The 25,631-nt window shown below is 44.8% G+C and overlaps 1 pseudogene; it reads right to left on the bottom strand.

The window, feature by feature from the left end:
• Positions 1-10,675: 10,675 nt before the first annotated feature.
• LOC124655862 lies at positions 10,676-24,902 on the bottom strand (annotated as a pseudogene).
• Positions 24,903-25,631: the final 729 nt, after the last annotated feature.

Raw genomic sequence — 25,631 nt, 5'->3', positions numbered from 1 at the left:
TCACATAGAAAACCCGAGCGACATCTTTCGCTAGGACGAATGGTTCGTCAAGGTAACCAAGATTGTTGAAATCCACCATTGTCATTCCGTATTGCTGGTCCACCTTTACCCCACCTCCTGTTAGCTTGAACCATTTGCACCGGAACAAAGGGACCTTAAAGGAGGGTCCATAGTCAAGTTCCCATATCTCCTCTATGTAACCATAATATGTGACCTTTTGCCCATTCTCGGTTGTCTGCATCAAAGCGGACACCACTCGTTTTGGTTGGTGCTCTTTTTATCTTGGGCGATCGTGTAAAATGTATTCCCATTTATCTCGTACCCTTGGAAAGTCGTTATAGTCGAAGATGGTATCTTGGCCAACATGTACAGCTGATCTACAACATGATCGTCATTCATTAAATGTTTTCTCAACCAACTGCCGAAAGTCTCCATGTGGGCCTTCCTAATCCAGGATTCAGGCTTCCCCCGGTTGTCCGAGCGTAAAATATTCTTGTGTTTCTCAAAGTACGGAGCCACCAAGCTGGAATTGGTTAGAACTGTGTGGTGTGCTTCAGTCAGAGAATGGCCGTCCATACATATCGTTGATTTCCTTCCGATCGTGCCTTTCCACTTAGTCTCCCCTCGTGCCGCGATCGAGGAAGACCAATCGGCTTAAGGTCAGGAACAAAGTCAACACAAAACTCAATTACCTCCTCATTTCCATAGCCCTTGGCGATGCTTCCTTCTCGGCCTAGCACGGTTACGAACATATTTCTTTAATATTCCCATGAACCTCTCGAAGGGGAACATATTGTGTAGAAATACAGGACCGAGAATGGAAATCTCATCGACTAGGTGAACCAGGAGGTGCGTCATAATATTGAAGAAGGATGGCGGGAACACCAACTCGAAACTCGACAAGACATTGGATCACATCGTTCCGTAACCGTGGTAGAACTTCGGATTGATTACCTTCCGAGAGATTGCATTGAGGAATGCACATAGCTTCACAATGCTTACTCGAACATTTTCCGGCAGGAGCCCCTCAAAGCAATCGGAAGCAATTGCGTCATAATCACGTGGCGGTCGTGAGACTTCAGGTTTTGGAACTTTTTCTCCGCCATGTTTATTATTCCCTTTATATTGGACGAGAATCCAGACGGGACCTTCGTACTGCTCAGGCATTCAAAAAAGATGACCTTCTCTTCTTTGGTCAGAGCATAGCTGGCACGACCTTGAAACCATTCCGGATGCCGGTTATCAGGGTCTTTCAAACGTTGCTGGTCCTGCCGTGCTTCCTTTGTATCATTTGTTTTCCCATACACGCCCAAGAAGCTTAGGAGGTTCACGCAAATATTCTTCGTAACGTGCATCACGTCGATTGCGGAGCGGACTTCTAGGACTTTCCAATATTCTAGCTCCCGAATATAGATTTCTTCTTCCACATGGCTGCGTGCCCGTCGGCTCCTTCGGAACTGATTGTCCGCCAGGACCCTTTCCAAAGATGACTTTCAAATCCTTGACCATATCAAATACCTCAGCACCCGATACGTTCCGCAGGCTTCGGCCGGTGATCTGCCTTGCCGTTGTAATGCTTGCCTTTCTTTCTACTGGATGAATTTTCGGAAGAAATCGACGATGCCCAAGGTACACGTTCTTCTTACAATTTGGCAAATGTACACTTTCGGTCTCATGTAAGCAGTGCGTGCATGCATTGTATCCCTTATTTGACAGTCCCGAAAGGTTACTAAGAGCAGAGCCAATCATTGATGGTTACGAAAAGCAACGCTCGTAGGTCAAATTCCTCTTCTTTGTGCTCATCCCACACACGGACACCAGGTCTGCCCCACAGCTGTAAAAGTTCATCAACTAATGGCCTTAGGTACACATCGATGTCGTTGCCGGGTTGCTTCGGACCTTGGATGAGCACCGGCATCATAATGAACTTCCGCTTCATGCACAACCAAGGAGGAAGGTTGTAGATGCATAGAGTCACGGGCCAGGTGCTATGGCTGGAGCTCGCTCGCCAAAAGGATTCATGCCATCTGTACTTAGACCAAATCTTATGTTCCTTGCGTCAGCTGCAAAATCTTTGAACTCTCTGTCGATTTTTCTCCATTGCGTTCCATCTGCGGGGTGTCTCAACTCCCCGTCCGACTTACGGTCCTCTTTGTGATATCGCAACAACTTGGCATGCTCTTTGTTCCTGAACAGACGTTTCAACCGTGGTATTATAGGAGCATACCAAATCACCTTGGCGGGAACCCTCTTCCTGGGTTTCTCGCCCTCAACATCGTCACCAGGGTCATCGCCTCCGATCTTATAACGCAATGCAGTCCATACCGGGCATTCATTCAAATTCTCGTATTCACCGCGGTAGAGGATGCAGTCGTTGATGCATGCATGTATCTTCAGAACCTCTAAACCTAGAGGGCAGACAACCTTCTTTGCTTCGTACGTACTGGCGGGTACAGCGCCTTTCTGTGATCCTCTAACATGCGATCCAAATTCTCCTCTCCTTTTCAGTTTCGCAGCGTCTCCGTGCATCAGCAATGGTCCGACCAAAATCATCAACGGGCTCATCACGTGCCTCTTCTTCACCTTCCCCTTCACCTTCAGCATCCTCCATGAAAGTATCACCGAAATGAGCAAGATAGCTTTCATCGATGAAATCATTCCCTTCTTCATCTTCTTCCATTATAACCCCTCTTTCTCCATGCTTGGTCCAACAATTATAGCTTGGCATGAAACCGTGCCGAAGCAGGTGCATGTGAACATCTCTTGAGGAAGAGTAACCCTTCTGATTCTTACAGTTAACACATGGACAGATAACAAAACCCCACTGCTTGTTCGCATTAGCCACTACAAGGAAATCTTTCAAACCCGTAGTGAACTCGCCGGAGAGTCGGTTACCGTACATCCATTGCCGATTCATCTGCATTATTATAATATAAAATATATAATTAACCATCATGCATTTGTTAAACTAACTAGCTACAAACAATATAAATTAAACAATGAACTACACACATGCATATTTTATCAATGACACATGAAAGGTTCAAGTTGCTAACCGCGATCGAGGAGGAAAAAATAAATAAGGAAGCTCAAGTGTGGCTCCAACACTTCATATCATGTTTGTTTCATGCTCTTGGGGCATTTTTATCAAACACCTTGTGTGCATAAGAGGAACCAAAAACATACCTACACCCCCTTGTGAAGCTTGTGAAGAGAAGTGGCACCAAATGACTAAGTGCTGTGAGCTGAGGCCCTTTTATAGGGATGGGCCTTTAGTCCCGGTTGGCCTGGCCAACCGCGACTAAAGCCCCTCCCGTCCACCAGCTGGCCAGCGAGCGCGTTGGGCCCAGCTCTTTAGTCGCGGTTCGCCACCCGAACCGCGACTAAAGACCCCATTAGTCGCGGTTCCTATATTTTGGCGACTAATGGGGCTGGACGGAAGGCCATTTTTCTACCAGTGATCTGAGGTGTGATGTTATATGCACTTTTGCTATATGAACCGCTGATTAATTAAACAGGAATCTAGCGCATTTGGTTTCTTAAAGAAGAACAAATCCTGAAATGTGCATCGTCTTGACTCGCCAGCTGCTGCTAGCTTGTGTTGGTTCAGGTGCGGGTGCAGCCAGGCAAGCATGAGCGGAGTCGCCTCCGATCCGGCGGCGTGACATGGCCGTAATGTTTGGTTTCGAAATTCATTGATCGGTCGATAATGCTTTTTGATGAACTTTGATTACTTCTGTATGTATATTTAATGGAATCGATAGGTTTCAGGTATAAAAACCTTTAGTTGATGAATGAGATACTCCGTGGCGAGGAGGACTTCGCAGTGGCCCAGCTCCAGATTAGCTGGTCCGACGCGCCATCGGAGCTCCACGTGCTCTGCCCGTCCAGATCGAGCCGGTGGGAGATCAAGCAGCCGCCGCTCATACCCGTGGGCTGCTCGGACGGGTTTTCCTCGCGGCGGTTGCTCTTCTACTGGAATGCGGACAAGGTCGTCACCCTTGGGAGCTCCCTCTGCTGGATTGATTACTGGTATCATTTTCTGTGACGTCTTCGACGACAGCCCAGTGCTCTACTACAAGGAATTCCCTGCGAAAGTGCCCAAACTGTATGACAACTGCCCTGGTACTGGATGGGTTGATGCGTGCCAGACCGTCGGTGTTACCAGCAGCGGCTCAACGAAGTATGCCACCGTTGTGCGCGGCGACGGCAAGATTAGGGCATCTCCAGCGGCGCGACGCATTTCAGACACCTAAATTATTCGCGGGCGTCCGTCTGCGTCACGTGATGGGGCGGAAATGGTCGTGCGTCCGTTTGCGTCTGGAGCTGGCTCCAGCGGGGCGACGCATTTTCAGCGTAGGCCAGAATTTAAAAAGAGGAACTAGCGTCAACTTTGCACGAAATTACAACCGTAAATTGTGGGCTGAAATAAGTTCATCACACTTTGCAGATGGTACGGCGCAAAGTGGAGTCCAAAAGGGACACAACAAGACCCGAACAGCAATGTAAAAAGTTCAAAAGGAGGCCAGGGTGCTGGGCGCATGGCGCCGGTGATCAGGCGTCTCGCGTGCGGATTTCGGCGCGCCTCTTCATGAACCAGGCCCTGGTATCGTCGTCGACGCTGCTCAAGTCGGCTAGCATGATCCTTGTGTCCTCTGCACGGATCTTGGCCTCGCCGTCCATCCTCCTAGCCTCGGCGTCACGCAATTTGGTCTCGGCGTCTGCCTTTTGGACCTCAATGACCTCTTTCGTGGGGTTGAGGAAGATGGCAGCTGAGGCCTCTTTTTCCAGACGCCTCTTCTCGTCCCTAGCAGTCAAGACGGCCTGATTGTCGGCCATCATCTTATCGAGGCTCTGCCTGAACGCAACGGCATGTGCCTCCCGGACAAGATAGGCCTTGGTAGCCTTATGGCCGCGGGGACGAGGTGGAAGGGCTTGACGGCCATGATCGTCGTCTTCGCCGTCGAGGTTGACCGATGTCCCATTCCTCAAAGCTTGATCGTAGGCCGCAAAGCTTGTCCTCCACTTCTCCGCGTTCTTGAGCAATTCCTGCAATGGACCATATGGTACCCCTTTTTATGCACTGCCCTAAACCTCTCCAAGGCACGGGATATCTGCAATCACGCCAAAGCCGCCAATGATGCACATAGAATGATGAATTTAGAATAGAATGATGATGGTTGTATCTTGTTTAACACTGAAATGACGCCAGCGCCACTTATGGGGTGATTCCTAGTATGTTCGCCGGCCGAGCAGAACTTGCTTGTCTATTGTTTGATGTAGTCCCATCTTTTTCTGAGGGACTCGTCCATGCGAGGGCTTGGGATGTGGTAGGGCGGGTGCATCTTGATCTCGTTGTACTGCTGCACGACCTTGGCCCAATACACCTTGCCCTTTTGTTGGGCGCCATTTATACAGTCATGACTTGTTGCTAACCACGCCTCACACAAACACTTTACTCATCGTCGATGAATCCTCTTGTCCTGTGGCTCTCCCCCTTCTTCTTGGTAGCGGTGTCCATGGTGATGACATGCTGTGTTGGCGTGTCGTCAAAGTCGTCGACGCACACGGGTGTTGGCTGCGTTTCGGTGGCCTGGGTGGAGAACAGCCGTGCGTTAGCGATGTCCTCCGCATCTTGCGTCGCTGCCCACTCATCCTGCCGGCCTGTCCCGGCCCGGTCGTCGCCAACGATGCCGCCGCCGTAGATTATGGCCTGGATGTCTGTCTCACGGTGGTCCTTCTAATAGGCCTACGAATGACGGCACGTCAGACGCATGATACACGGCAATCACACATTGAGAGAGCTCACGTACCGGGTCGTCCATCGTCGGGGCAGGCATTAGCATTTTGTCGAACAGGTTGCGGGGCTCCGGCCTCCTCTCCTCCGGCAGCTGGCGCGTCTTGTGTGTCGCGCCCGGGCATGAGTCGCCGCTTCGAGGCGTCCGATTGAGGTCGGGAACCGGCGCCCCGTTCAACTGTAGCTGCGCGCCGTTGAACTGCACCGGTGCCACGCCGGAGGGGAACCGCGACGCTGGGTGGCCCTGCAAGGGAGCGGGAGTTCCAGGACACAGCTGGGAACTTATCGAGCTCACCGACGAGGCCAGGGGAGCGACGCTGGCGATCCCCTCTCGCTTGACGAGCATGTACCCCTCCGCTAAGCTCGGATGGAGGGCTACTTGGGCGACGCCGGCTTTCACCTCCATCTGCCATGCCTGCTGGTTGGCGGCCGCAGCAGTCATCTCCTTCTGATTCCTGCGCCGGTCGCGACGCTTCGTGGCCTCGACGCCTTTCTCCTCCTTTTTTTTGCGAAAGCCTTTCTCCTCCTTGGAGAGCACCTTCTTTGCCGCCTTCGGCTTTGCGTCCCGGCCGCCGGTGGCGGCCCGCTTTGCTTCCGCAGGAGCTGCAACCTCCATGCTGGCTATGGTCGTGGCTACGGGGAAGTGTGGATCAATATTTTAATCATCGGCACTCTCTCGAAAAAAGACCAAAGTAAGCGAAGAATCTCAACTCAAATACGAGTCAAGTAGGATCAATTAAATGGCATGCTTCATACTTTGTTGATCGAAAAAATATTAACATTCATGAACGGTGTAAACGAGGCCATGTAGGATGAAATAGGACTTTGATATTTGTGTCATCACACCAGGCTCGCTTGCACCGCCCCCGAGTGTAGTGACCAAACAAATTCTAATCATCGACACTAAATTTGAAGAAAGACCAAAGTAAGCAAAGAATCCAACTCAAATACGAGCCAAGTAGTATCAACTAGATAGCATGTCTCATACTTTGTTGGTCGAAACAAATATTAACATTCAAGGATGGAGTCAGCGAAGCTAAGTAGGATACATAAGAGATTGATATTTGTACCATCATACTAGGTTCACTGGCTCTAACCCAGAGTGTACGGGTGACCAAACATTCTAATCATCGGCGAACTCCGATACGGGCGAAGTGGTATCAACTAGATAGAATGCCTCATACTTTCTTGGTCGAAACAAATATGAACATTCAAGGGCGGCGTTAGTGAGACCAAGTAGGATGCACAAGAGATTGATATTTGCGTCATCACACCGGGCTCACTGGCGCCGCCCCCCGAGTGTAGTGACCAAACATTCTAATCATTAGCACTATGAAAGACCAAAGTAAATAGAATGACAAGGCCTCATATAATGACACACACAGTGCAAAATGAGAATAGCAAGACCAAATCAAATGCGCAAGAAATTTGCATGGACATATGAAATGGTCTTACGCTATCATTTTGCCATTTGATGATGCTAGTTGTAATCATCGGCCAATGCAATTAATTAAGAAATGCCAACACAAATAAGAGACAACTAGTATATATGAACTAAATGGCATGCCTCCTACATTGTTGGTCGAAAAAAATATTAACATTCAATGACGGTGTTAGTGAGGTCAGCTAGAATGCACAAGAGATTAATATTTTGTGCCATTACACCAGGCTCGGTAGCACCGCTCCGGAGTGTAGTGACCAAACATTTTAATCATCGGCACTCTCAGAAAAATACCAAAATAAACAAAGAAGGCCAACACAAATAAGAGCCAAGTAGGATCAACTAAATAAATACCTCATACTTCGTTGGTCGAAACAAATATTAACAGTTAGAGATGGGGTCAGTGAGGCCAAGTAGGATGCACAAGAGATTGATATGTGTGCCATCACACTAGGCTCACTGGCCCCACCTCCAAGTGTAGTGACCAAACATTCTATCATCAGCAAGTGCAAATAAAACATCAAGAAACACAAAGAACGGTTTTGGGAGGAATATCTCTCACTCTTGAATAGAGGTGCTATTCAAAGTCATCAGAGAGAAGAAAAGCCACATCATAGTATTTGTTCTTATTTTAAAATTTATGCCTCAGCCTTTACATCATTGGCTAAAGCAAGCATATATTTGTCCACTAAAAGTAACTCAAGCAACATGAGTATCTTGGGATGGACAAGTAGCTTGGGATGGACAGATGCATCATCAGCTATGATCAATGCCTATATTTCTCACTCTGCATAAGCACTAGCACAAGATTCTAATCCAACATATCTATATCCTCCGCACACTCATTGAGGCACACAGGATAATATGATAACTAGAAAGCACAAGGACAATTATGCAAAGCTAGAAAAGACATTAAAACAAAGCTATAAGAACATCAGTTTAAGCAAGCAAAGCCACCAGAATCATGCCATAATCACACCAATACACATACATGGTCAGATTAGTGGACATAGTTACTTTACCCCACACATTATAAAGATCGGATGATCATTGGATCATCTTGATCTAGCGGAAATACATGCCACCAGCAAAGCCACCAGAATCATGCTCAAGAAATTTGCATGTAGCCAACTAATACATCTGACCATTCATATACAACAGCAACAGAGCAACTAGATCATGTACAACAGCAACAGAGCAACCAGAGATATTACCGGCGGCGGCAACGGTGTGATTCAAGTGGAGGAGGGGAGACGACGGCGGTGCCGTGATGCGGTCGGTCGCGTGGAGGAGGGGAGACGGCGGTGGTGCCGTGATGCGGTCGGTGTCGTGGAGGAGGGGAGACGACGATGGAGAGGAGGCAAGATGTCGGCGTGGGCATAGAGGAGGGGAGACGGCGGCGTGGGCGTGGAGGAGGGGATTCGGCGACGTACGGGCGTGGCGTGGAGGAGACTGGCAAGGGAGGAGGAGGGAGGAGATTCATACGGACCGCTGTCGGATCAATAATTGGGGCTATTTCTATGGCGCAACGTGCGATACTGAAATAGTGAAACCAATGATCATATTTATGTGGCGCATGTGGCGCATGTGAGAGGGATGCACCATAGAAATCAGGGTTTTTAGTGTCGCACATTCGCTGGTGGGTAACATAAATCAGCTTTTTTAGTGACCCACATTCGCTGATGCGCCATAGAAAATATTTCTGTAGTGCATGAAAAAGTGGTGCTACACATAGCCTTCCACGTATAATAGCTAGTTTCATATTAGTGTTACCAGTTCTGTCAGCTATTGCAGTTTATCACATGTTGAACATGACTTAAAAAAAAAAGGAAGCGAGAAAAGGGCTTGCTTTCCGTCTTCAGCCATCCTAGAATATTGTACCACCCACGGCGAGGGGTAAGCGTCATTAAGAAGAAATAGGATCCGCGGGTAGTTCCTCAGAAGAGCGGTATGTACTTACTAAATACAGGTCAGAATCGCTTGTTTGAGCTAAGAATTTCGACAGATTTCTTCTCTTTCGTGCGGGTAAAGCATAGTTGCAGGATCCTAGGCTCGGCTCAAGATAAAGAGCGATCCAGGGGGATCTCTCTTCATTGAATTGGACCTTTCTCGAAGAAATAATGAAGCGACCCGCAAGAAACAATAAAGCATAGGCCTGCCCGGGTGGGTAGTTGGAATTCGTTCTGATAGCAACGCCCCCCCCATAATGGAAAGAGGAAGAATTACGTAGATAGAGAGAAGCACGTATAACGGAGTCTAAAGACAGAAGATTTGAAGCCACCATTTGCCAGCACCGCTCAGACTCCCTGTGATAAAGAAGAGCAACGAGTTGCCTCAACTACCAACAAGATCAGAAAGAAGCGCGAATTGAACAATCAGATGGCAGGTTTCTTTATTGAATATCGCCTAGACCAACTAAAGTGTCAGTGAGCAGAGCAGCAGCAAGAAGTTCCTATTGGACTTTTTCAAGTGAGCAGTCGTTTCTTGGTGTTGTTCAGATGCGTAGGCAAGCTAGAGCTATTAGTACGTACGAATCCATAATAGGTCCTTTGGACTTACCACCATGGGTTTGCATTGACAGAGAGGGGTGTCACTGCCTTGTCGTTTGGACCAGATGATGCAAAAGCGAGTCACTGGCTTGGCAGAAGAAGGTCTCTAACCCTAAAATCTGTGAGCTCTCATTGATGCGCTGTGAATTCGTTGGAGATCGCTGGAGCAGAAAGGGCCTTTACGCGCTTGGGACGAAGTTAGCGGACGAAGCTCAACAGATATTCTAGGCGGCGCTTAGGCGATCTCCAGCAGGGCGACCCAGCCCACGCCTTCAGATGGGTTAAATTGGATAAAAAGACGGCCCAGTCGTATGGACCCATCCTAAAAACGGATGGTCCCGGCGTTGAGGATGATCAAAATCCGGCCCAAATTTGAGTCTTATTTGCGTGGCCGCGGACACCGGACGCTGGCCGCTCATGTTCGTCCTAGTCCTCTCCTGGCCCGCGTGTCATAGAGAGATAACTTCATTTTTCATTAAAATCAGACATACTACTACCATAGCTACCCATTACTCGCCGCCGACTCGCCATCACGGCCGTGGATTTCACTCGACGTGGGCGGCCTCTACGCGTGAGGATTCCACTCTAGCTTTACGGGTTTGGTGGCCCAGTGGCGGCCTTCCTCCGGTGTTCCTCCGCGGCCGCCCTCCTCCTGTCCGCCCTCTTAGCGTGGGCGCGAGCGCGCTCCTCCTGCTGCTGCGTGATGGTCCGCTGCCCGCACAACTCGAGCTTGCGCGAGGCGACGCGTTCCACAATGTCCCGTGCCTCGAGGTGGACGCGGCCGGCGTCCCAGGCCTCCTTGTTCGCCTGCTGGCAACGTTGCCGTTGTTGCCAGCCTTGATCCGCCTCCACAACCTCCTCGTAGGCGCGCCGGTCGGGAGAGGGCATCTAGACGAGGCGGCGGGCAGCTTCATGAGCGATGAGCTCGTTCTTCGGCCCGATGAGGTCTCCCAAATGGCGGCGACCGGCCCGGACGGAGGCCTCGTGCTCCCTCATCTCGAGCGTGAGCTTGGCGAGACGCGCCTCGATGGCGACGTTGAGCTTCGCCATCTCGCGGTCGTGGATGGCCTCCTCCTCTTCGGCTTCCGCAACGGCATCCCCCGGGGCCATGGCGGTGGGGTCGGGCGCGGCCTTCAACCAGCCGTCGTAGGCCTCGTACCATCCAGCCACGGCCCCCTCCACCAGCTCCGCATCCTCTGCATTCTTCACCGCCCCCTCGACTACGACATGGATGGTAGAGCTTCGCTCACGTGCTCTGTAGGGTCCGCGGCATGGTGATGGAGGCGGAGAGGGTGCCGGAGAAGGTAGAGGGGGAGATGGCGCCAGAGAAGGTAGAAGGGGAGAGGGCGATGGAGCGGGTGAGGTCTGTGAGGCCATGCGCACCGTCTTTTATAGTTGGCGGCCTTGGCGAGAGACTTGGGCGTGAGCGCGCGCCATAGGCCTTTTCACGCGCGCGTGAACTTTCCCCCGCGTTCTCCTGCCCGCCATTGTTCTCCCGTCGAGGCCTGCCTTGGCGCAAAACTGCCCAGAAAAGACGAGCTAGATAGCGGCTTTATGGCTCGCCGTGTTGGACGCACCATACGATCCAAACGGACACATGGATGCGGGATGGTGTCCACATGTCGATACGGCCACTCAAACGGCCCAAACCGGACAGGGAAATATGGTGAAAGCGCATGTGCAGAGCGCCGTGCAAGTGGCACCGAACCTCATGGTGTTCGTGTTAGTTAATCTAGTCACCGTCAGGTGTTAGAGTTACAGTTTCAGGTGTCGTTTTTCTTCACTTAGCGAGTCAGCTATTTTTCAGGTTCTAGATAAGATCGTCATCTAGGTCTTTGATCTGATTTGTAAGCTTCTACCTGGTGAGCTCGGATATGGGATGGCACATCCATCGTAGGCATCGTGTAACAGACACGATCGATCTCCTTATAAATAAAAGGAAAGAAAGCAGAAAAGACTGCAAGGTTGCACGCACCGTAAAACCTCTGGCTCTGTTCTTTGTTCTTGTTTCTTGAGAGAGAAAGAGTGAGATCGAGGGAGATCACAGAGAAGAGGCCACAGTTCGTTCGTGCTCATGGGGCGAAGCAGTGGACAGTGGCTCAGGCCTTGCCTAATAATACACGGATAAGTAACTTGAGCGGAGAATTGCCAGTCGTCCAGGCAGTGATCTAATACCGCACCTTGTGGAATATGGTCCAGAACATGCCTTTGCTTTCGAAGTTTCGAGTGAACATGATGCTTTTTTCCTCGAGACTTGCGGCAAATGGAAAATAGTCAGCTGCCTCGGCCTATCTGGCCTTCTTCAAGGTAAGAGTTCACGCTGATTATGCACCAGCTATCTAGAACAATTGAGCTCCTCTCAAGGAGAAGAATTCCATGTGGCTTGTGATGCGCAATAGATGCTGGACATCAGACAGACTTCAGAGAAGAGGGTTGCAATTTTCTCCTAAAGGTGTGATGTGTGATCAAGTCCTGGCGATGTTTCATCACGTGTAGTACGATGCCCTTTCGCCAAGAAATTCTGGTATTTTGCGCAAGGAAGATGCTCCCCTGATCTGATTCCTGATGGGGATGAATCGGTCAGAGCTTGCTGGTGCGCCTTGAGAGAACAAATCCCGGAGAGAAATGCAAGGACCTTTGACAGAGGAAGTGCAACCATGCAGCAGGTCGTGCAGCGAGCTTCACTGCGGGCAATGAGCAGACTGACAGTAGATAGAGGAGAGGAGTAAGTGAGTAGTAGTAGCAGTGTAGACCAAGGCCTTGAGTGTGATGAAATCTAGTAAAAACTCCTTTTCACTCTTAAAAGGCAACCTTGGTTGCTTGTTCTTCAAAAATAAAAGTTAAGCATAGTGACGCAATCAACATAATTTTTGCCTCATTGTTCTGGGAAATGCAACGGGCTGCTCTTAATCACCGGCTGTCGTTGTTTTGTCGTAATCCATAGTAAGCTGCATGTGTAGCTTCAAAGAGCGCCGGTGAGAAGCTTCAGAGAGTGTCGTTCCGTCGATAGTGATGCGTCTGTCTGCTTCTACGGTAACCTTACCACTCTTGAAACTCCGTGCATGTATACATCAAATAAGCATTCTTTGTTCTACAGAAAGATTTGACAAAAATAGTCACCAAAGAAAAACAAAGGCACATAGCCCTAGGCAAGTTGTCCCTCTCTCTATTTTCATCCATTCCGTAAGATATATATAAGAATCATCTCAACTATATTCTGTTACTAACTAATCTAGTTGGAAATATCTAACTTGCATTAGTTCGGCCAGTTTCCGGATGTAAATAGTGGACATGAGATTGTGCATCACAAGAATGTAACGGTAGCTCATGTGTTATCTTAAACGCCTCTGAATATCAGTTTCAGAAGGCTGTTGGTGGGAAACAAATGGACTTTATGGTTACAGTTATGTCGAAAGCTTATGAGGGTTAATTTATCTGATGAGAATGATCAGTTTGTTTGAAATTTGTCAACAAATGGTTTGTTTACGGTGAAATCCATGTATGAGGATCTTATGAATGACCATACACCCTTTCTGCGAAAGTATCTTTGGAAAGTTAAAGTTCCTCTAAAGATAAAAATATTTATGTGGTTCTTGAGCAATAAGGTTTTGCTTACTAAAGATAATTTAGCTAAAAGAAGATAGAATGGATGTACAAAGTGTGTTTTTTATGGTGAGCAGGAAACTATTGAGCATTTGTTCATCACTTGTCCTTTAGCTAAAATACTTTGGCGTAAGATTAATTTTACTTTTGCACTCCCACCTCCAACCAATATTACGAATATGTTTGGTAATTGGCTAAATGGAGTTGATAGACAATCTAAGTCCGGCCTTCATCTGTATAGGGGTTTCTCCCTTGTGTTGGTCTATATGGAGAGCAAGGAATGCTATTATTTTTAACAAAAAACATTCTTTTCAATTTTTGCAGGTTATCCATACGGTGTCACACTGGGTCCAGTTGTGGGCTCTTATGTCACCGGAGGGACAGCGGGATGCTATGGCTACTGGATGCTGGATGCACACGGCTCCAGATGGTCGCTCAGGATATCTTGTGCCAGGCTGGTTGGCGGCACAATAGACGGTTACAATGATGTGTAGTCCGACTTCTTTTGGTTTCTTTCAATGGTTAATTCTTGTATCAATTCTGGGCGATGCCTGAGATGTAATAACTTTGTACTCATAAACTTTTAATAAAAGGCCGTGTGCATCATCATGATGCAGAAGCCGGGGGTATCATTCCCCATTTCGAAAAAAAAACCGCTCATACTTTTTTTAGGTAAGTCTTATATGTTCATGTGATTTGGGGAAGATGACACAATATATGCAACAACTTATCGGAAATTCAATTCGGCTCCCGGGTGCGTATGCACCCTCTATCAAAAAATCATATTTCGAAATGTCGAAAAATTTTAACAAAAAATTTTACATGTACATCTTCATAATATATGTTCGTCCGTCAAGTTTCACAAAAAACCAATATTTTTTGTGGTCTATATAAAAAAGAGAAAACTTATCTTGTGAAAAGCATTATTTTTAGCACTGAGTTTTGCCTTTTTTACACACATCACATGATAAGTCGATTTTTTATGAAACAACTTTGTAAGTGTGTAGCACGAGAAGATTTACATGCGAATTTTTGGTTTCAATTTTTTTGAAATTCAAAATATATGTAAGATGAATTTCAAAATAGAGGGAGCATATGCTCCCATGTTCCAAAACACCACTCCTCTTATGAAATAAACCCAGCACACCAGACTAACCATTACAAGCAATATACACACGTACATACAGACATTTATTCAAGCCAAGGTACATATCTCCTCCTATAGCTTATTAGCTTCTGTTGAGGAGATTAATTAGCACAATATATAGCATATAAGTAATGCATGACCATTTCCCAATCTTTCTCTCTCTCTCAACTTGGTCATGCATTAAGTTGCAATGATACCACTACGATACCTCTTCACCATGTCACGGAGACGCTCTGCTACATCTGTCATCTCTGGTCTCTGGCTGACATCGAGATTTAGACAATGCATAATCATCTGTGCTAAACCATTAAGAATCTCTCGATCTACCTCTGCAAGTTCCTTGTCAATGAGATCAATCACAGACTTATCCTTTCCGTAGGCTTCAAGAAAATTCCTTAGTAAGCTGTTGTTATCAGAATGCGAGGCCTTCTTCCTTGTAATGAGCTCCAAGAGAACGACTCCAAAACTGTAGACATCACTCTTGTCTGTTAGAAGTCCCGTCTGTAGAAATACTGGGTCCATATAACTCATGTCACCAATAACATGTCCAGTATGCTGCATATCTGTTGCAATCAACCGTGATATACCAAAGTCTGAGATCTTTGGTGTAAACTCATCATGTATAAGTATATTTGCTGGTTTAACGTCACCATGCAGGATTGTGGCAGTGGTTTTTGAATGCATATAAGCTAGACCTTCTGCGGATTCTGCAGCAATTCGAAGACGTAGCCCCATATTGAGGGACATAATTCTATCGCCATGGAGAATATCATGGAGGCTGCCATTGGGCACGAACTCATAGACCAAGATTGGGACATCAACTTGTAAGCAGCAACCTATGAGCTTGACAATGTTTTTATGAATGACTCGAGACTGAATGATGATTTCGTTTGCAAATTGCTCCTTGTTTGCTGAGTTAACATTGATAGGCTCCTTCACTGCAACTAGCTGATTATTGTCCCCAATACAGCCCTTATAGACCTTACCAAAGCCTCCTCTTCCAATAATGTTGCTACTTTTCTGAATTTTCCTGATATCTTCCTTTTTGAATAACTTTATATTATCAAGCTTTTCCAGTGTAGGTCCACCATTCTTTACAAAATGTTCTCTCATCTTTCTTTTCTCTTTCATAAGATACCAGATTCCTACCATAATTGCTACAATGAAAAGACCCCCTATTGCACCTGCATAAAACAAATAATTATATCAACTATTACTATCGTTTAAGTTCTTGGTCCAACAAATACATTAGAATGTAGGGGTAAGAAAATACTCAAGGTAATCATTTTTGTTAATGGTGATTGATAATAAAAAAGGTAGAAAGGTTTTAATATGGAAAAGCAGAATTATACAGTCTTAACATTCAATTGCAGTGTGCCATGTACTGAAAATGTAGACCAGTGCATTTCTTCGCATTTCTTAGGCTTATGTAAATACTATAACTTAGGACACTAGTATCTTATTTACAACACCCATAAAAGTAAAGGCAGTCTGATACTGTGATAGTCTACACATGATATAGACAATACATGGCCTCAAAGGAAAAGCTAACCGGGTACATCTGCAACTCTACAAGTAGAGTATCACCCCGTTTTATGGTTAGCTTTGAGTGAGAGTCTAAGGTTTCCATTTAGTACCTCTGAGTAAGTGTGGTCTTAGCCCATCATATCTTGGACTTCTTCGGGTTTGAATGACACGGTAAACAGTTCGGCCGGTAGATCTTCCATGTGAGAAATTTTCATGGAATACAGTTGTCGGATTTTGAATCCTAGAACTAAGATTTTTTTAAACTAGAATCCTAGAACTAGGTAAAATTGTTCAGAGCCTAACCAGGATGTTTGAGTACTCCAAGTAAGAGGTGGTTTTGTAGTTCTTTGTAATTAACTCCTCCTGAGTGATGGCTATTCGTTGCTTCCCCCTTCTAGACGTACTCTAGTACTTCATTAGCTAGTTGAGTGCTCTCATCTCCACTTGTACTAGTCAAGTCCTTGTTACCGTTTAAAGTGGGCGCCCCCTAGACGGTTGATTGGGAGTCATCAAGGTTGCCATGAGGCGAAGAAGTTTATGAGAGCTAGAGATCGCCTACCGGAAGGTATACCGCAAGCACATAGTTAGGTCGTTGTGGCTAAATTCCTTGGTCGCAGCTAGGTATTTGTAACCACAGATTTCTGACATAATCTATTGTCTATTATGCATATTTTTCCTTGTTTTTTTTTGAGGGATTGTTCCTTGTGTTTGTTAGTGTTACATACAGTCATCTAGTTAAATTGGCAAGTTAACCTTTTCAGGCTTAATTTTTGAGATTCCTTTATTCACCTTCGTTCTAGTCAATTAGTTCCAGCAAGTAGAGGTATTAACATAATGTGTATTTTTCCGAAAAGAAGTCAAACCTCCGGTCTATGAACAAAGTTGTTACTTTAAAGATTAATTTTATCATACGCCTAAGAGATGGTTTCTCCCCTTAACACATTTATATGGGAACTAGTGGTCAAACTTATATGTTACACCATGCATGTTTATGTTCAAAGCATCGTTATTCTAAAATGTGGCAGATAAACGAACTAAGAAATTTCTCTCGTTAAAAAAATCAATTAATAAAGTTATGCAGGCGACAGATAATAGAGGCAGTACATCGTATCATTTGAAGGAATGCAAAAAGTGAGCCATGAATCCAAACAAACATATTACAGAATAAATATTCTGCAAAGCCGTGCTACAGTTTAAACGATACATTATATACATTCCATTGTGGGTGAATCGATCACACGTGTACATACCTATGATGATCTTCGCATGGCGTGGAAAATCTGGGCGGCAGTCTTCTCTGTACGGATCAGCACTGCGTGTGTGCTTGGGGCATGTGCATTCGTAGTAACCTTGTTTGTTCTTGCAGTCTCCCTTGCAATGGTAGTGAGGGCCAATACGCTCACACTCATTTATATCTGCATTACGTATCAATTTCAACAATCAGACCATCAGAACACCCTATTATATTGAACTGATTGTATTCAGTATATAGGGAAAAATCGAAAAAATCTATTATTATTCTCCCAAACATATTGAGGGCTTCTTTAGCTAACGTCATAAAAAATGATTAAATTTAAATGCCATGGCTAATCCTACAAAATTTAAATATATGCATGTGATAACCCAGATTTTTCAGCTGAATAAATACTTTGAGTAAAATAATATTTGGTTTTCATTTCTGTTTTTGCTAATCTGTAATGTTGAAGATGAATATTAATCGTTGCATGTTAAATAAAAATGCAGGGGTTAATCAAAGTAGAGACTTCGATTGATTTGATTTGCTTATGCATGTTCACTAGTACTGCTAATGCATATATATACTTGTATCGCTGGAGCTAACTAGTAGTAGTACCAAAGCAGATTTAGCTTTGGAATTCTTTTACACGCACGGCCTCAAGTACAAACGGATGGAGCTGAGATATGTCGGCAAGGTCGGCCAGTCCTGCGTGGACCTCTGCATGTTCAAGGAAAAATGAGTCAGCTTATACGTGTCACCTAGAGATAGGAGAGGAAGTTGTAGTGTCACACGCAGTTTAGATTTTTAGTCACATAGACGGTTCTCACGTTCTATAAATAGCTACTGCTGTGGTTACTTTACACTAGTCAACCTGAGTCCGTAGATAGAGAAATAGAGACACGCCAGTGAGAGAGCTATGCCAATGCAAATTTATCAAGAAGGGAATACAGAGATGCTGCCGAAATGAACATGAGAGCAGATCCATATAGTGATGGATATACACTTGGTTTTCATCGCTGGGTGGGAATGGTCGTTCCATAGTACTGATATTGCTGACAGGGGTGTCACCGAGGCAAGTAGTGCTAATCTTTGAATCCTACCAGTACACGATCTCCTTGTTCTTTGATCCGCAAATAGATGCTCTCTCCTGATTTTGAGTTCTGCACGTAGTGCTTTGCTAATCTCCATATCTTTGCCAGTTATCTCCTTTGATAATTCGGCTGGTCATAACACTGTACTTTGATCTGTTATTTGATTCACTGATTCATGTGCCACTTGAGAGAGGGCATTTGTTATCCGATTGGATAGTTTTGTTCATGATCTTTGGTCATGGTACATGTGATTCTCTTGGTCTTGAATCCGTATGACTTGCAGAGGCTCGTGTAGAGCTATGAGCATATTCATTTAGTTTGGTTATGTTGATTCTATTGATACCTTGAACTCCTTGTTTTGATCTCGTATTGGTGTCACGACGGCAAACGTATTGTACCGGTCACGGTTCAGGTATGGGACTGTCCGTGTTCTCCGCTAGGGACGGTCTCTGTTCGGGAACGTGTCGGTGATGGATCCGTTGGAGCGACCGACATCGGTAGGTCAGAGTGTCCGGGTCTTAGCGGGTAAAAGGGCACTGCTTGACTAGCGCAACCTAGTCAAGACTGTCGATGTCGTAGTACCCCTCTGCAGAGTGTAAAAGCGTTAATATTAACCCCTGTGACTCCCGGGTTGGGAAGCTTGCTGTCATGTGTGATGCCAATCATTTCCGTTTCCGCTAAATTCTATTTCCTTGTCCGTGAATTTAGTTCCTCTTTTGACTCCGGCTAATCCATTGATCATCTTCTTTGTACTACTTGCTGAGTATAATCATATACTCACCCTTTCCATATTCATTTTTTTACAGAAGTGAGCATGATTGGAAGATGACGGCGAACCGTAGGAGTAGTACTACGGGAAGGAAATATAAATAATATATATCGTTTTGTGTAATAGAAAATATAATGAATAAAGTGTTGTTTTAGCTTTATAAATATGTTTATTTTTAGCCTTACATGTTTATAATCGGAAGGTTATAAATATGTGGCGTTGTCACGACTAGGCCCGGTTTTGGGGCGTGACAATTTAATGGTATCAGAGCTTAGGCTAAACAAAAATAAAATTTTGCAACAAATATGGGATAATGGGGTAGTTTTAGCGCGTAAGTTAGAATCACTTGGATCCATTATTTTTATTCTTATTGGATGCCTTTGATTGCAGTACCATATTATGGATTGCCATGATGGGATGTTCTGCTAGAATAGTACACTAGTATTTATAATACGCATTTGCTTGACTTTGCTCCGTAGCATCATACATGTTTCTTGTTTATGACCACCAATAATTTTTGGCAAAGTTGTTAGATAAAATGATGCATCTTAGTTTTAGAAAATGTAAGTTTGTTTTGGTCTTGAATTTCGGGGACGAAATTCCAATAAGGTGGGTAGAATGTGATAACCCAGATTTTTCAGCTGAATAAATACTTTGAGTAAAATAATATTTGGTTTTTCATTTCTGTTTTTGCTAATCTGTAATGTTGAAGATGAATATTAATCGTTGCATGTTAAATAAAAATGCAGGGGTTAATCAAAGTAGAGACTTCGATTGATTTGATTTGCTTATGCATGTTCACTAGTACTGCTAATGCATATATATACTTGTATCGCTGGAGCTAACTAGTAGTAGTACCAAAGCAGATTTAGCTTTGGAATTCTTTTACACGCACGGCCTCAAGTACAAACGGATGGAGCTGAGATATGTCGGCAAGGTCGGCCAGTCCTGCGTGGACCTCTGCATGTTCAAGGAAAAATGAGTCAGCTTATACGTGTCACCTAGAGATAGGAGAGGAAGTTGTAGTGTCACACGCAGTTTAGATTTTTAGTCACATAGACGGTTCTCACGTTCTATAAATAGCTACTGCTGTGGTTACTTTACACTAGTTAACCTGAGTCCGTAGATAGAGAAATAGAGACACGCCAGTGAGAGAGCTATGCCAATGCAAATTTATCAAGAAGGGAATACAGAGATGCTGCCGAAATGAACATGAGAGCAGATCCATATAGTGATGGATATACACTTGGTTTTCATCGCTGGGTGGGAATGGTCGTTCCATAGTACTGATATTGCTGACAGGGGTGTCACCGAGGCAAGTAGTGCTAATCTTTTGAATCCTACCAGTACACGATCTCCTTGTTCTTTGATCCGCAAATAGATGCTCTCTCCTGATTTTGAGTTCTGCACGTAGTGCTTTGCTAATCTCCATATCTTTGCCAGTTATCTCCTTTGATAATTCGGCTGGTCATAACACTGTACTTTGATCTGTTATTTGATTCACTGATTCATGTGCCACTTGAGAGAGGGCATTTGTTATCCGATTGGATAGTTTTGTTCATGATCTTTGGTCATGGTACATGTGATTCTCTTGGTCTAGATTGAATCCGTATGACTTGCAGAGGCTCGTGTAGAGCTATGAGCATATTCATTTAGTTTGGTTATGTTGATTCCATTGATACCTTGAACTCCTTGTTTTGATCTCGTATTGGTGTCACGACGGCAAACGTATTGTACCGGTCACAGTTCAGGTATGGGACTGTCTGTGTTCTCCGCTAGGGACGGTCTCTGTTCGGGAACGTGTCGGTGATGGATCCGTTGGAGCGACCGACATCAGTAGGTCAGAGTGTCTGGGTCTTAGCGGGTAAAAGGGCACTGCTTGACTAGCGCAACCTAGTCAAGACTGTCGATGTCGTAGTACCCCTCTGCAGAGTGTAAAAGCGTTAATATTAACCCCTGTGACTCCCGGGTTGGGAAGCTTGCTGTCATGTGTGATGCCAATCATTTCCGTTTCCGCTAAATTCTATTTCCTTGTGCGTGAATTCAGTTCCTCTTTTGACTCCGGCTAATCCATTGATCATCTTCTTTGTACTACTTGCTGAGTATAATCATATACTCACCCTTTCCATATTCATTTTTTTTACAGAGGTGAGCATGATTGGAAGATGACGGCGAACCGTAGGAGTAGTACTACGGGAAGGAAATATAAATAATATATATCGTTTTGTGTAATAGAAAATATAATGAATAAAGTGTTGTTTTAGCTTTATAAATATGTTTATTTTTAGCCTTACATGTTTATAATCGGAAGGTTACAAATATGTGGCGTTGTCACGACTAGGCCCGGTTTTGGGGCGTGACAATGCACAAGGTCGCACCATAGAAAAATAAATAAATAAACTTCATGATTAGTCTATGCCATAGTTGTCAAACAAATTAATGAAGTTTCCATGAGGTTGAACGTAATAGAACTCCAAATCTTTAAAATTATGTGCAAACTAGACTAGGAAAAATCCATATGGTTCCCCATGCGACAAATCAAATAAGTTTTATATGAATGATTCCGACAAGGAATAGAATTCCCTAAAGTTCATGTCAAATATCCTTAAACCAAAGGGGCCCTGACCAACTTAATATTTGATCTACTCCAAAGCCGCACGATCTGAAGTTTGCATTATATATTGAACAACTTTGGTCCTTGAATAGAGGCATACAATAGATGGTGCGGCTTGTGCCCATGTGGTAGTTAAGCAAGCGTATAAACTGCATATAACCGTTTAGGATTCGAAATAAGCAGCAAAAATTAAAATATCATGAATAAATTAGTATTTATATTTTTTTAGACAATGGAGGCTAAGTTAGAAAGATATAAAAAAGCAAGAATGTTAGAACATTTGAAAATTAAGAAATGGACAAGTCACAAGCATTTAGAAACCCATGAATTTTGAGCATTCATAAAATTATCACAATCTGCTATATTTTCATCAATGCACTTATTGTTGGGGCGAGAGTACACATTCCAAGGTTTATAGTGGACTAGACCACATATTAGAAAATTTTATATGCCTTCTTTCACTCATTCTTCAAATTGACTTTATGATTATATTTGTTGACTTATGCATTTAGTCTGTAATGTAACACGGTAAAGGCATTGTGGAATTTGTGCTGACCCATATGAGGAATATACGCAAATTACCACTATATTTTTTGTTAAGAGTCTGGTTTTTTAACTTTATTTATAAATTCTAGGATGTTTTTAGAATACATTCTGATTTTTTATTTATGACCTTTAACTCGTCTTATTATCATTTTTTAAAAAAACATATTTTATTTATTCTACAAAGATTCTTCTTGTATGTGAAGTTTGGACATAGAATCAACTCCTTGTGAATGGGAAATGCAAGGTGCTTTAATTCTACAATGATTCGGATGATTACTCCCATTAATGACAAGACAACCTATGGCAAAGAGACACACTTCCATGCCTTAAATTACGTCGATGACTCTAATCTTTCTTTGTGGGATTTGGAATTTTCTTGGCGACCAAGATTTGCACTAGTTCAGTCTCTCGGACCATTAAGTTAGTGTAAAAAGTGATTGTGTTATCTTTATGGCATGTGCTGAATTTTTTGTTGCACCATCCAGTCTCACTACTCATAGAAAGAATATAATTAGAATCTAGGGGGTCAAACACAAGTCTGCTTATAGAATAGGGACATACTGAGGACAAAGTGATTCGCTACGACATCTTAAGGTAAGCTTATGCTTTATATTTAAATGTTAATATATTGATATTTTAAAAAATTATTCAGGAGGTAAAATGCATTTTTCTGGTATTTATTGGTAACCAGATATATCGGTTGCCACTAGTTAAAAATATTAACCATGAAAAAAATACACTGGCACTACAGGAAAGAGATATTGTTCTGACGGCCAAAGGTCGAGACTGTCGGTGTAGTCGCTGGACGCCTACAGCCGAAACCTGGTCGTCGACACAGAACATATCATTCTTACTCGCAAGAGAAACCTAATAGTACAAATTGTCAGTTTCAAGTTTGTCTAGTTTTGGTGTTGAACTTCCATATAAAACATGAAAATTCCTATGTGAATAGATATGTTACTCAACTTTTTAAGCTGGTTACAGCAAGTTATACGTAAAATAAATTGCATCCTCGGAAAATTGGCATTGGAAACCGGTGCATAAGCCTAAGGCCATGACCAGGCGAAAGTACTACTCCATCTTTTTTTATTTACCATGTGTTTTTGTTTTAGTCAAAATCAAACTTTTTCTAGTTTTACGAAGTATATGTACGTAGGAAAAAACAGCATATATAATTAATATGAAAATATATTTTATGATATATAATTCTAATAGCATAAAATGATGTTGATATATTTTACTAAATATTGGTTCAAACTTAACAAAAATTGACTTTGAGTAAACCTAGAATGCAAAGTAGTTATGAATGGATTGAGCATTTTAGAGGCGTTTGGACAAACATAACACACTGATGATTCAGTTATGTCTGTGACGCCAAGCTAATTAAGCTGCCAAAGTCCGTCTTAGGTTCTTTTTTGCGGTTAAATTAATCACATATAAGTTAAACTTTCGCCTCCGGCATTGATAGAAAGAATAATTTGCGCTTGCATGTAGTGGCGGAGCTACATGGTGTTCACCGAATTGATATCACAAAAAATTGGTGAACACTATATGATACCTCCTATGCATAAACTAATTTGGACCCTACAAAAAATAGTTATTAGATACTAATTATAACCTCACTAGTTCCTATGTTTCACTTGACGGAAAAAACCAAATACATGAACTTACCGGTACAACCATTGCGAACATAGGGGTTGCCCTCGTAGCCCTTGCGGCACTTGCAGATATATCCAGGTCCATTGGTGGCGTTGAGGCAGGAACTGTGGGAACTTTTGCAGGCATAGTCGTCCTTCTTTTTCGCCTCCTTGCACGTGAGGCTGTCCCGGATAGCCCAGTCGACGACCACCGGCATCGACCAGGGGTTCCGGCCGTCGCCCAGGCTCCTCTTGAGGTCGGTGGTGTTGAAGGTGTAATGGTCCTTCTCCGCCAGGAACGCATAATCGCAGGGGCTGAAGTCGAGCTTGTGGCTGTGGTTGTAGCCGTCGAAGAAGACCGCGTTGTCAACGAGATCTGGCGGGACGTCGCTGTGGCAGCAGCCTACGCCGGAGCAGGCACCGCTCACCGCGCTCTGGGAGTTGTTGCAGTAGCAGAGGCAGCCAGTGAACTGGGCGTAAGTGTTGTTGTCCGGCTCGCTCACGAGGAAGCCCACGGTGTGTTGCAGCCGAGGACAAAGAGGTAGTTCCTCTCGTGGGAGATGCGGTACACGCCGTCGGTGTTCAGCTGCAGGGTCATGTACTCTGACTCGTTCCGATTGCCGGAGGAGTCGTAGCACTGCCGGGCTACAGGCAGCCACACGATGGCCTGCACCGTTTCAACAGAGAAGTTGCCGATCGGAATCGGTATTTTATCGCCGGTGGTGGCGAGCACCGGCTCGCCGGCGTCACAAGTGACATGGAACCCCTCCCGGAAGTCGACCTCGCCGTTGTCATTGGGGATGCCGAACGGGTAGGGGATATCCACGCCGCCACAGCTGTGCGGGCCGTCGGCGATGTTCTTACGAGCGCGGGAAGCAGCATCCGCGCTAACTATATATTGCTCCTAGCAGAAGAAGTAGCAACAACTGTAATGTTCTCGACATCAGTAGCTCTCTCTCTCTCGCTCTCCCCGCGCGCGCCTGGACTGCAGTGATCCCACAGCAACCATCCCCGTGTTTAAATAGCTAAAATGTTGCCCCTGCCCATTCATGTCTAGCAGTACAACAAGTTACGCTAGTCACTTGTGTACCGACCTTGTCCAGGAATGAGAGAGAATGATTCAAAAAAATCAGCGGGAATGAAAAGCCCATGCTGGTGCTGATTGCACCCTCCCAAACAAGCGCGTGTCTCCATGTAAAAAAAGACAACTAAACAAAATGATACCATGGAATAGTACAAGTCGTCTTGACTTGGCTAAACATAATCCCGATTCAATCTGTCGCAGTTAATCGTGACAACAGAGAATGTGACTTCACCGTGCAAGATTAGCCACCTGCATGCAACCAACCATATGATTCCACCACACAAGGTATCTTTACAAAAGTTGATGTGTTCATTACTACCCACTCTAATATCTCGTTTTACCACGGATTATATTATTTCTTCAGGCTTCACCCATGTGGCCATCGAATTCTCCATCAAGGGAACGAGGTACGGAGCTCCCCACATTCTTTTTTCGTCACTGCCCGCTCCCGCGAGCGGCAGGGCGAACCCTAGCTCCCCCAGCCGCCAGCTCCCTCCTTCCCTCCCTCGCCGCCGCCAGAGGACGTCGCCGGGTAAAGCCCTTCTCCTTCTCGCGTGGCGGTGGCGGCGCGGGCCGGCGCGTCGACGGG

This window comes from Lolium rigidum, chromosome 5 (assembly GCF_022539505.1).
Source record: "Lolium rigidum isolate FL_2022 chromosome 5, APGP_CSIRO_Lrig_0.1, whole genome shotgun sequence".
Taxonomy (NCBI): domain Eukaryota; kingdom Viridiplantae; phylum Streptophyta; class Magnoliopsida; order Poales; family Poaceae; genus Lolium; species Lolium rigidum.
The sequence above is the reverse complement of the archived record's forward strand: the minus strand, read 5'-3'. Positions and strand labels throughout refer to the sequence as shown.